The sequence below is a fragment of the Onychomys torridus genome, chromosome 5, assembly GCF_903995425.1.
Source record: "Onychomys torridus chromosome 5, mOncTor1.1, whole genome shotgun sequence".
NCBI classification, from domain to species: Eukaryota; Metazoa; Chordata; class Mammalia; order Rodentia; family Cricetidae; genus Onychomys; species Onychomys torridus.
Genome location: NC_050447.1, coordinates 125,686,883 through 125,699,640, shown reverse-complemented (window position 1 = coordinate 125,699,640; position 12,758 = coordinate 125,686,883).

Genomic DNA, 12,758 nt, shown 5'->3' with positions numbered 1-12,758 from the left:
CTCCTCCGCCATTGCCTTACACCTTCACCCTGCCCCTTATACCCTTTGCCCCTCTTACACCTTCGCCCCACCCCTTACACTCAGGTCCCGCCCCTTACACCATCACCCCGCCCCCACAATAAATATTGTTATGAAAGATTTTCTACAACTCCGAGACGCAGGAGCAAACAGGAGCATGACGTTCTTAGGAAGGCTCACGTCACATATGAACAAGACAGAGGACAAGAGACAAGAATTACGTATTCTCAGCAAGCTGCTCAACAAACCGAGAGTGGGGACCCTGCCCCCAACTGGGATCTGAAGAAGCCACAGCTGCCAGTGAGCTTGGAAGTGAAGGAGCTTCAGAGGGGAGAAGGATGCCCACCGTCGCTGCTGGTCCACACAGACGGAGGCACTTGAAGGAATGAGGAACAAATATAAGGAAGAGGAAGGAGGAGGAGAGGAAAGAAGGCAGGGAGGCAGAGAAACAGGAAGTCAGAAAGAGAGCGTTCTCGGAAGGGAGGTACCCAGACCGGAGAGGAAGAAGAAGTAAATTACCCTTATTTACAGATGGTATAATCCACTATATAAAAATTCTAATCTACTAAAGTGAATAAAAGAGCCGTGCGGTGGTGACGCACGCCTTTAATCTCAGCACTCGCACTCGGAAGGCAGAAGCAGGAGAATCTGTGAGTTCGAGGCCAACCTGGTCTATAGGGCAAGTTCAAGGACAGCTAAGGCTACACAGAAGAACCCCGTCTCAAAAAAATCAATAATAACACTAATAATACTAATAAATAAATAAAGTAAATAAAAAGAAATCAGATAATCAAGTTTGAAACACAAATGATCAATACATGAAAATCAATCACAGCTCTACTTTATGCTACATGTTCTAAAAATAAAATCAAGAATACAATTATGTTTTCAGTAGCACCAAAATGTTGAGTATACATTAATAAAAGAAGCACAATGCTTATGCAATGGCAACTTCAAATATTATTAAAAGAAATTAAGGTAAAAGACAACATAGAATTTCATCACCCTGGACTTATTATTACTAAAAGACTTATTATTACAGTTAAAAGATTCAACACATTTTTTGTCAATGTCCCAGGTATGTTTCCCCCCAAAAAAAATTTCGCAAGCTGGTTTCAAAATATATAGAGAGGGCCCTTTTTTTTTTTTTTTTTGGTTTTTTGAGACAGGGTTTCCCTGTTTAGCTTTGTGCCTTTCCTGGATCTTGCTCTGTAGACCAGGCTGGCCTCGAACTCACAAAGATCCGCCTGGCTCTGCCTCCCCAGTGCTGGGATTAGAGGGCCAATGGCATGTCTCAGTGGGTAAAGGTGCTTGCCACCAAGCATGGTGACCTGAATTTGATTCCTAGGACCACATGTTAGAAGAAAATTGACTCACACAAGTTGTCTTCTGACCTCCAAACCCATGCCATTGCACGGGCATCCACATACATATACCAATTAATTAACAAGTAATCTTTAAACAAAAATAAAGCGTACATAGAATGGAAGGGACTGAAGAGTCTTTAACGGAGCAAAATTGGAGGATCCACACCTGTGGACTGAAAAATCCTGCAGATATGCAGCAGTCAAGACTTTGGCTGGCACAAGGTGAGCACAAGGACCAACGGAGTAGAATATAGACTCCATGACAAGCTCTTCCGTGTATAGTCACATGCATTACAATGGAGAGCCGACGTAATTTAATGAGCAACATCTGTTTGTTCTTTATCTGTGCGTGTGCACATCACATGTTCATGTGTTTACACAAGTTTACATGAGTATGTTTTTGAAAGACCAGAGGTCAAGAGGTCAACTGTAAGTGTCATCCCATGCAGCTGCCCCCCTGTTTTGGTTCTTCCCTAGGCCCTGGGGCTGAGGCTCACAGATTAAGCTAGACTGGATGGCCAATGAATCCTAGGAATCTAGCTGTCTTCCTCTTCAGCACTGGTATTAAATGCACACACCACCACACTCTGCTTTTTACACACATTCTGGGGGTAGAACTCAGGTCCTCATGCTTTCAGGGCATGAACTTTACCACAGCCCCCCTTTTTCCTTCAACAAACAATGCTGGAACAGCTACACAGACACTTGCAACAGAATGAAGTGGAGCCCACACCATGCCACACCAACATTCCTTGAAATGGACCACAAACACAACAGCTAAAACTACAAACATTCTGGAAGACAGCATTGCGGTAAGTCTTCATCACACTAGATTTCAAAGACAATTCTTTATATGCCAAGCCAAAAGCACAAACAACAGCAAAACAGATAAACCAGTCTGCATGAAAATCAAAGACTTTTGGGCTGTAAATAATACTATTAAGAAAGTAAAAATAGAACCCACAGGGTGTTTGAAGATGTTTTAAACTATGTGTATGATAAGGAATATTAATCTACAATATGAAAATAACTCCTACAACTCAATAAGAAGATAACACAATCTTAAAAAGGCAAGTGGCTTAAGAAGACACTTCTCCAAAGAAAATAAATGGCCAATAAGCACATGAACAAACACTCAGTACCACTGCTCCTTAAAGAAATGCCAACCAAAGCACACTGAAATACCACTCCCCACCCACTAGGATGGAGCATGACCATAATAAAAAGACAGACAAGGGGCCAAAGAGATGGGCCAGTCAGCAATGCACTAGCTGTGCAAGCCTGGAAACCTCTGTTCAATCCCCAGGATCCACATAAAACATATGTGTCTGTAATCCTAACTCTGTGAGGGTAGAGACAGGATGGTCTCTGGGGCTCACTGGCCAGTCAATTTAGCTGAGTCAGTACGTTCCAGGTTCAGTGAGAGATCCTGTCTCAAAAAATAAGAGGGAGCAGTTGAGGAAGATACTCAGTGTCTACTTCTGACCTCAGAATGCATGTACACATGTACACAGACAGATACAGAGACAGAGACAGAGGCAGAAACAACATCAGTACTGGCAAAGTTGAGGAAGGTAAAACAGTATAGGTGTGATTTTAATTCTCTTGGGTATTGTGGGCAGTGGTTTAATCCCAACACTCAGGAGCCAAGGACAGGTGGGTTTCTGAGTTCAAAGCCAGCCTAGTCTACAGAGTGAAGTCCCAGGGCAGCCAGGGCTACACAGAGAAACCTTGTCTTTAAAAAGAACCTGAAAAGAATTCTCTTGGGTATTGTGCTGGTGGTGCTATCACACAACCTAAGATCACCTTGAAAGAGTCTGAATGAGGAATTATCTAGATCAGATTGGTCTTTGAGGGACTGACTTGATTATTGATTGAGGAAGGAAGACCTAGCTCACTTGAAAGACCAGAGGTCAAGAGGTCAACTGTAAGTGTCATCCCATGCAGCTGCCCCCCTGTTTTGGTTCTTCCCTAGGCCCTGGGGCTGAGGCTCACAGATTAAGCTAGACTGGATGGCCAATGAATCCTAGGAATCTAGCTGTCTTCCTCTTCAGCACTGGTATTAAATGCACACACCACCACACTCTGCTTTCCCTAGGTAGGGTCCCTGAGCAATATAATGATGGAGTGTAATCTAGAATTTCAAGTCAAAATAAACCCTTTCTTTCCTAAAGTTGCTTTTGGTCAGGGCATTTTATCACAGACACAGAAATGGAGCTGGGATGGGTATAAGCCTAGAGTTTGAGTTGCTGTGCTGTGCAGTTTAAGATTCTGAGTGCTCCAAGAGAACTCAAGATATATCTATACAAAAGTGTGCCAGGATGGTTATAGCAATACTTTAATAGTTAAAAGTAGAAAAACACTGTCCTGTTCATCAACTGGCAAGTGGGTAACAAAATGTGGTAACCTTACAAATCAGGTGTTCTCAGTCACGAGGAGTGAAGTACCCAAAGGTTAAGGGGCTCACCCTTCTCAACGAGACCTTCAGTTCTTGTGAATGCTACTGAAACTTCTAGATCCTGCATAAGGAGGTTCCATAGCCTGTGCAGGGTAGGCACTGTCATAATATTGTCTGCATGACTGTCCCAGGGTGATCTTATCATCCTGCCCCAAAGGAGATGGTCTCTGAAGCTAAGCAAATTTTACAGAAACTGAAGTAGCAGGTTTCTATTTAGAGCAGTTCTGTCTGTGACTACAAAGACATGTGAATGTTTTCTTCTCTTTATCAAAAGCATGCTAAAACACAGTGAACCTAAATACCATTCCACCCCATCTCTCTCTCTCTCTCTGTGTGTGTGTGTGTGTGTGTGTGTGTGTGTGTGTGTGTGCCCTAGAAAGCTAGAAGGGGCATCCAATACCTTAGAGCTGGAGTTAGAAGTAGTTGTGAGCTGCCTGGCTTAGGTGGTGGATCTGAACTCAGGTCCTGTGGAAAAGCAGCAAGGCTCTTAACTATTGAACCATCACGCCAGCTTCTATCCTAAGCAGCCATAGCCTGCATCTTATATGTCTCTAAGATGCCCAAGGCAGACCTATTTATACAGACAGGAAGTATTGTAGAGGCTGCTTAGGGAAGGCGCTGAACAGGAGGGTTATGAAGACTGACTGCTAATGGCTGGGAGGTTTTTCTTGAAGAAGAAGAAGATGAAAATGCCTTTATAGGATTCGAGTTTGATGCTGGCTGCACAGCCCTGTTGACAGGTTTTAAAGCATTTGAGTGGCACACAAAATGAGTAGACTATGTATTGCATATATATGCTTGTATCTGAATGATAACAATGTTTAAAAGAAAATATCAGGGAGTCCCAGAATGTGAGTAAGATCTCCTAGGATCTGAATCTGAAATCCTTTGCCTTCCTTGTTAGGTATTTCCTGAACATCTAGCCTCCGGAGACAATAAAAGCTTCCCATTTCAGCTTGGCCCACCTGATTAGTCCTTCTCCAGTGTCCCTGATGTCAAGGGACATTGGCATCTCTGAACACCTCCTCACCACTGGGGTTAGAGCCCCCAGGATGCTCTTTGAGGTCTCCTGGGGCTGGAGAGCCTTCTCCTGCATTGGAGCTGAGAAGAGGGGGAAATGCTGTCAGCAGAGCCTCAGCAGAGGGGACAGTGTTTGTCTTCTTGGAGTGTCAGGGATAGTGAGGTATTTTTTAGAGGACATTATCTCTCTGATGTATATGAACTATATAGGAGACGGGCCCACTGTGCACAAGGCAGGAGCAAACGGCTTGATTGCAGTAAGGTACTCCCATCCACCCTGGCAGCCTGCTCGTATCCTACCATTTGGGAGGACATTCAGCCACATCATCCAGGAGGACCATTTACAGCACCTCAGAACCACTAACCCACCAGATGTGAAGGCCAGGCAACCACAACATGTATCGTTTGGGGAAACATTTTCATTTATAAACTTTCCACAAATACTTTCTAAGAGTAAAACAGTGGTTTGTGTATCCTCCAGCCATTCTTTCAGAATATCTACTCCCGGTAAAGTGTTTGTCTTTGCAATATTTAATTAAATTTCATTTCATGGGTTAGAGATTTTCGTGATTTGACTTGTCGTCATGCAAAAATGATCAGCCCGCTTTTGCTCTCTAACTGAGCAGAACTGTGCAAACATTTTGAGTAAATGATCATTTCTTTTGCCAGGAGCAGCTATTTCCATGGGAGGCAATGGGACTGGATTATCCAAGCAGGATGGAACGACGCCAGCTGCTAGTAGGTGCAGAGAGACTGACAGGAAGCATCTAAGTGCGGCTCTCATCAAGCAAGCAGCATACATTTTAACAGAATGAAGCAACAAAACCCTAAAAACCTTAAAACTGGTGGGCCTGGTCACCAGCAGTGCTGGGACACCTCATTTTCTACAGCCCTATGAATTGTTTTCAGCACAGGCTGAAAATTCGCATGCTCTAGAACATTCCAGGTTTGTTCTTTTCCTTTGGGAATTCACTTTCCTACAGAAACAGTTAAAAGTGCAATATTTCAGGCCAGCCCATGAGCCTATTTTCAAGCTATTGTGAATTAAAACACACAATTGTGAGAAAAAATGTGAGAGAATAAAACCACAACCATGCTTGGTTATGCAAACATGAAAACTATAAAAATGAAAAGTAAAATGAATGATTATCTCTAAGGTTCAGCCTGTGGAAATCTCATGCATCCAGGTGTCTTGAGGTTTTATGGAGTTCCAGCATTTTTCTTGACTCTGATCCTGTCCTGGTTTGAATGTGACCTTCTCAGGCCTCAGAGATGAGCGTGGGGAGGCAAGAAGGCAGCTCAGCTCAGCACCGCTCAGTAGCCATGTTGCTTCAAATCTTAGGAGTCTGGCTCTGAGTAGTTTATTTTAGGCCTATTGACACACAGTACAATTAGGTGAAAATTATTCTGGTGATGATTAAATCAATCCCTAGTACACAACAAAGCTTACATAAATCTTGAGGAACAACAACAACAAAAAAAAAACTAAATATGGATCAGATGTGACCACATTGCAACTCTTTGTAAAGCTCATAAAGATGGGTTTTATAGATTAAATGAGAGAGAGAAAATTACAATAAGGGTCTGAAGAAATGTCTAGTGCCAGGAAAGTCTCTGGCCACACAGATAGCACAAAAGTCATCAGGCTAGAAAGCACATCCTCCCTAGTCTTCTGGGTGGATAACAGGATTCACATTCCTTCCCTTGAAGAAACAACCCTGGGGGCCTAACATTCCAGGATCCCTAGTACATGTCTGTGAGTGCAAAGACCTCTGTGCCCCTATAGGTGGTCCCTAAAGCCAACCTTTCAGCTCCTTCTGCAGAATTGAAAGCATCCTCTCGGTAGAGAGGCTTGTTAAGTCCTAGGAAGGTTCTGGAACTTACAAGGTTTATAAGGCCCCTCCCCAAGGTTGTACAAATGCTAACAATTGCTGAGGAGAAGAGAGCTCCACTCCCATGAGCAGAACTACCTGCACGCTGGTCAAGAAGAAAGTCCTCGTCTATGTGAGCTGGGCTCCTGGGTGGCACAACTGACCCTGTAACTATCATACTTCAGTTAGGCCAATAAAGTCCTTGGGCCACTAGTTGACAGAGGCTGAATTGTCTTGGTCTGTCATCAGCACCTTACCTAGCATGAGAAGACACTTGTTTGTGCTGCCCCAGGAAAAGTCACACATCACAAATTAGGAAGTTGACCTTAAGGAGCAAAGAGAGGAAGTGGGAAAGTGGGAAAGTGGGCAGGAAGTCACTGAAGGTGTGTTAATAAGTAATCGCCGCTATGAGGCAGTGACCAGGGCTTCACCCACTCAAGACTGCACGAGATATTTCAGAGAACCCCACCGTGCATAAGGCAGCCTGAGTGCTGCTCACTGGGTTCCCTGTCTGTACTCCATCCTGTGGGTGCTGAGTGCAGGGTACTGTCAGCTTGCGCTGTACACAGGACCAGTGTTTTCACCAAGAAGAGCAAGACCCAAGCTGCAGCATTCACCATCTGAGCAGACAAGCAGTTCCATAAATCGACAACCACTCTTAACCTCCTCTTCTAACGCCATCATCTTACACTGGTGTGTTCCAGCTGTGACTATCCCAGAACCATATGGAAGCCTCGTTCTGCGGCTTCTAGCGGCATCAGTCTGGAGTCTGACAGATGCGTGAAGCAATGTGTCATCATCAAGAAGAACCCAGAGGAGTTTTACTGCCTGAAATATCCCAGGTCCTTTTCCCATTGGTGCTTCCTGCTGCCCCTCAACTCCCAGCAATCTCTGTGATATTTTTACTGTCCCATGGTCCTGTCTCCTCCAGAGTGCCATCTATTTGGCAGGCCGCCTTTCCACGCTGGATCAGTCTACTCACTTAGCAATATAAGTGAAAGGCTCCTCCAAGATCTTTGTAACTCAGTAAGTTGGCTAATTTATATCTCCAAGAAAAAAAAAAAAAAAGGTGTTGTATATGTCAGGTCTGAAAAAACTGGGGACAAAGGGCTAACTGTGGTGCCTACTAGCATACCAAAGCACGTGCTGGTCTCCAGGACCTCTCAGCATCTCAAGTACCTGTTACACTCCATGCTGGCATCCCAGCTCCTCTCATTTCTTCTCACCCTTCCCTGTCCCCTAAACTTCTCCAGCTCCTGGGCTCCCTTCCTGCCAGCTTCTCACTCCTATATAAGCTGTCATGCCCTTTCTTGGCTCCTGGCTCTCTCTGGTTCTCTTGGCTCTCTCTAGTTCTCTTGGTTCTTGGCTCTCTCTGGTTCTCTTGGCTCCTGGCTCTCTGGTTCTCTTGGCTCCTGGCTCTCTCTGGTTCTCTTGGCTCTCTCTGGTTCTCTTGGTTCTTGGCTCTCTCTGGTTCTCTTGGCTCCTGGCTCTCTGGTTCTCTTGGCTCCTGGCTCTCTGGTTCTCTTGGCTCTTGGCTCTCTCTGTTTCTCTTGGCTCTTGGCTCCTGGCTCTCTTTGGTTCTCTTAGCCCCTGGTCCCCTTTCTTGGCCCTCCCTCTTCTTTGCTCTCTCTTCTTTTCCTCTCTTACCCCCCCACCCAACACACACACACTCACCTCCTTTCATGACACAGTTCAGTCTGCTGGCCATGTTTAGTCTACTGCTTTCTCTCCCTGCTCTGGACTCTTCTAGATGCCTCTGGCTGAACTCTCCCTCACATCTAGAGTAAAAACCTTCTCTTCAAACATATCTTGGAGCGGTCACGTCCTCACTTTGTTCAGTATGGATGTGTCATAATTAGCCTCAGGGGTCAATTTGACATATGCAGTAAGAGGGTTCCTCAGCGGAGGAGTTACCACAATCAGATTGGCCTGTGGGCATGTCTGTGAGGCAAGACATTTTCTTCTTGATTTTAATTCCCTTTTTCTTTTTATTTATGCATGTGGGGTTTTTGCCTGGTGCCGGAGGAAGCCAGAAGACTGGAGTTACAGGTACTTATGAGCTGCCAGCCTGGGCTATGTCATGAGACCTTCCCTTGAAGAGGAAAGGAAATGACTTGCATATTTAATATTAAGGTGCAGTTTCATTTTGATATTATATACAATCACAGCCATAAAAAGTAAGTGTAAGTTTGTTTAGATGAATTGAGGTTCAAAAGTGAGTATTTTTATGTAACAAATAAGGTCTCATAGTAGCATGTGTCCTATAATACTGTTTCTATAAGAGCATATTAAACAGTCATTCAGAATAAAGTCTGTTATCTTCTATGCTTATGGAATTATATGTGCTTTCTCCTTATTTTTATGTATGTGTTTTATTTACTTGTTTTGTAAAATAACTGCAGTGAAAGGAAAAGACCGAGGGACTAAAAAGATGGCTCAGCAGTTAAGAGCACTAGCTGCTTTTCCAGAGGACCCAGGTTCAATTCCCAGCACCCACGTGGCTGCTCACAACCATCTGTTACTCCAGTTCTAGGGGATCTAACACCCTCTTCTGGCCTCTGCTTGGTGCCAAGCAAGAAAATGGTGAACAAATATACATACGGGCAAAACAGTTAGACACATAAAATTAAATATACGTATATAAGGTCTAAGAACAGGTGATCAAAAGGAAATAGATTTAACAAATATAGAACTGACACCAGGAACATATAGAAATGTTTGAAATTTCATTAGAAAATGAGTTTAAAATCTCTATGCTAACTGATCAGATGGTTTTGAAGAAATAAATATTAATGATCAATAAACATGAAACTATGTTTACCTTATTAGCCAGAAGAAATTCATCTTAAATTTCTGTTTTAAAAAGAGGAAAAAATCGACACTCTAGTGAGAGTGAGGATGTGGGAGAAAGGGCCACTGCCTGTGTTGCTATGTTGGGAATAGGAAAAACTACAGTGCTTTGGAACGCAATCTGGCAGTCACTACCAACGCGTCAAAATATGCGTACCCTTTGGCCCAGTGATCTCTCTTCTCGGAATCTAGGCTCTAAAAATAAAAGCACCCAACTTCGAGGGTGCCTATTGCGACACTTTTGACTGGTGAAAGACTACAGGCTGTGTACAGGGTAATCTGCAGGAGGGCATACATGGGATGAGTCTAGCTTTGCAAAACAGGCTGATTTTATAAAACATTGCAGCTGAGCTTTGCCTCTGGGCACAGGAGCATAGCGAAAGGTGTGAGCCCCTTAGCTCTGTCTGTGGCCACTGAGTGTAAAAGACCAAGCTAGATGACAATGTAGTTGGTGGTGATGACCACTCCATGAGAGTGATGGTCATGGTGGTTGGTGATGGCTACAGTGGTGATGATGGTTACAGTGGTGATAACTATAGTGGTGGTGATGATCACGGTGACGACTATGGTTATGGTGGTGGTGATGGTCTTCCCTTTGAGAACAGATTACATTGCAACTGAGCCTCTATTTGCTCAGCTGGAAAATGGCTCACAACCACAGCTAAAGGAGTTGCTGGACAGTGAAGCCCTCGGAACCTAAGTACTCCAGATACACTGACTACCTCCTGTTGCTGTCCTGGAAAGTACATTGCCTGCTCCCTGCTAAGAAGATGTCATGGAGAAGGCTTCCACCTTGAGTGACTTCATTAGGCTGTATTCTTTTTGGTGGCATTATACTGTGTTGTCCCATATACATTACTCCTCTGCCTGGAAGAGTACCATTACTTTGTACAGTAAATTACAGATTAATTATGCACCTTCTGTTTCTGCTCACAGTCCTGCCTTTGGCTGTCAGCTGTCACACAAGGACATTTGAACATAGCTAATGGTCTTTGAGATTCATCGACTTAAGCATTGTTAGATTCTCCAAAGTGAGTAAGTTTAATGGAAGATGTCTGCTATGAAAGACACTTTTGCCATGTATATGTTATGCATGTTCAGGACATGATTGGAAATAAGTGTTTTCCTTTTAACACAATAATCTTATTTAGTATTTGATAATTTCATACAAATATACCAATGGTTCTCAACCTGTGGGTTATGAACCCTTTGGGGGTCACATATCACATACCCTGCATATCAGATATTTATATTGTGATTCAAAACAGTATCAAAATTACAGTTATGAGGTAGCAACAAAATAATTTTATGATTGGGAGTCACCACAGCATGAAGAACTATATTAAAGGGTCACAGCATTGGGAAGGTTGAGAACCACTGAAATACACAATATATTTTGATCCAGTCACCACCACCCCCTCCAGTACCATCCAGATTTTCCTCCCCATGTTTCTCTCTCAATTTCATCCTGTTCCCCCTTATGAGTTACTGAGTCCAATGAATGCTGACCATGTAGAGATGAGTACAGGGCCATCCACCATGGTCAGCCTCCTGGAGACCAAACCCCTGAAGAAAACTGTCTCTCCCTCCTCTAGCAGCCACTATCCACAGCTCCTCAGATGGGGGTGGGGGCTTGTGTGACCCCATGTATCCATGTATCAAGTATCCATGCTGGAATGGTGCTAACTGGCTTGATCTTGTACAGGTCTTGTTCAGACAGCCAAGCTGCTGTGAGTTCATGAGTGCAGCTACCTGTCATGTCCAATAGAACTGTTTTTCTCGAGTCCTTCCCAACCTCTGATTCTTGAGTCTTTCCACCCCCTCTTCCACAAAATTCTCTTAGCCTTGTGGGGAGGGGGTGTGATATAAATGTCTCACTTACAGCTGAGTACTCCATGGGAAGACAATGGGTGGATACGGGTGACGAGCATGTAAATACTCACTTGATCATTTGTATCATTTCTTGTACCTTCAGGATTTAATAATGATAATTTCAGATGGTGTCTTAATTATTTTTCTGTTGCTGTGATAAAATGCCTTGACAGAAGCAGAGTTAGGGAGAAAGGTGTTATTTGGGCTCACAGTTAGAGGCACAGTCCATCATGACAGTGAAGTTGCAGCAGCAGGAGCTGGTCACATGACACCCACAGTCAGGAAGCGGAGAATGATGAATGCTGACGCTCAGCTCACCTTCTCCTTCTTATCCAGTCCTGAATTCCCAGCCCAGGGAATAGTGCCGCCCACAGTGGGTAGGTCTTCCCACCTCAATTAACCCTTCAAGGCATGGCCAGTGGTCCACATCCTAGGCGATTCTAGATCCTGTCAAGTTGACAACACTGTCATAGGCGTAAATGAAGGGGATTTTAAAAAATGAGGTAATATGTTCCTCCACTAAAGAATGGCCAGGCCTATAAGGTTTTCAGAAGAGCTAGTGATGCCTATGTGATAGCTAAGGGGATAGAAGGGCTTTCTGAATAAGCCTAATATCCTGAGTTTGACGTCCCCAGAACCCCAAGTGGAGAGAGAGAACCAACTCCTGAAAGTCGTCTTCCAAACTCCATATGTGCCCCACTGTGTAAGCCTGAACTCACACACATGAAGGCCACAATTAACAAATAAAATAAAATTTGTTTAAAAAGAGCTAAAGACATCCTTCCCCATGGTCTGGCCCATTGAGTCTCCCTGACCCTCCCTGTCCATATACCCTTCCCAAGCTTCCAGATATGGCCCAGGTTCCAAGTCCACTATTTTGGCCTAGTCTGCCCTCCCCTGCCTATACCACAACTAATTTCCAGGATCCTCCCTACCTAACTCCCAACTCACAGGCCCCTCCCATGCTACTGCCAACCTTTCCAGCCAGCGAGATCTACCCCCATATTCTAGGCATGTACCGGGAGACACATCATTTATGACAGCCAAGCCCCATTCTCAATCTCCAATCAAAAGACACAGACTGAAGGATCAAGAAACAAAATCTATCTGTCTGCTGTCTACAAGAAACACATCTTGGCTTGAAAGACAGACAGACACCACCTTAGAGTAAAAGGATGGATAAAAGTACTCTGATCAAATGGGACCAGGAAGCAAGCAAGCATCACCATCCTAACATCTGACAAAATAGACTTCAAACTGAAACCAATCAGACAATATAAAGAGGGGCACTTCATTCTAATC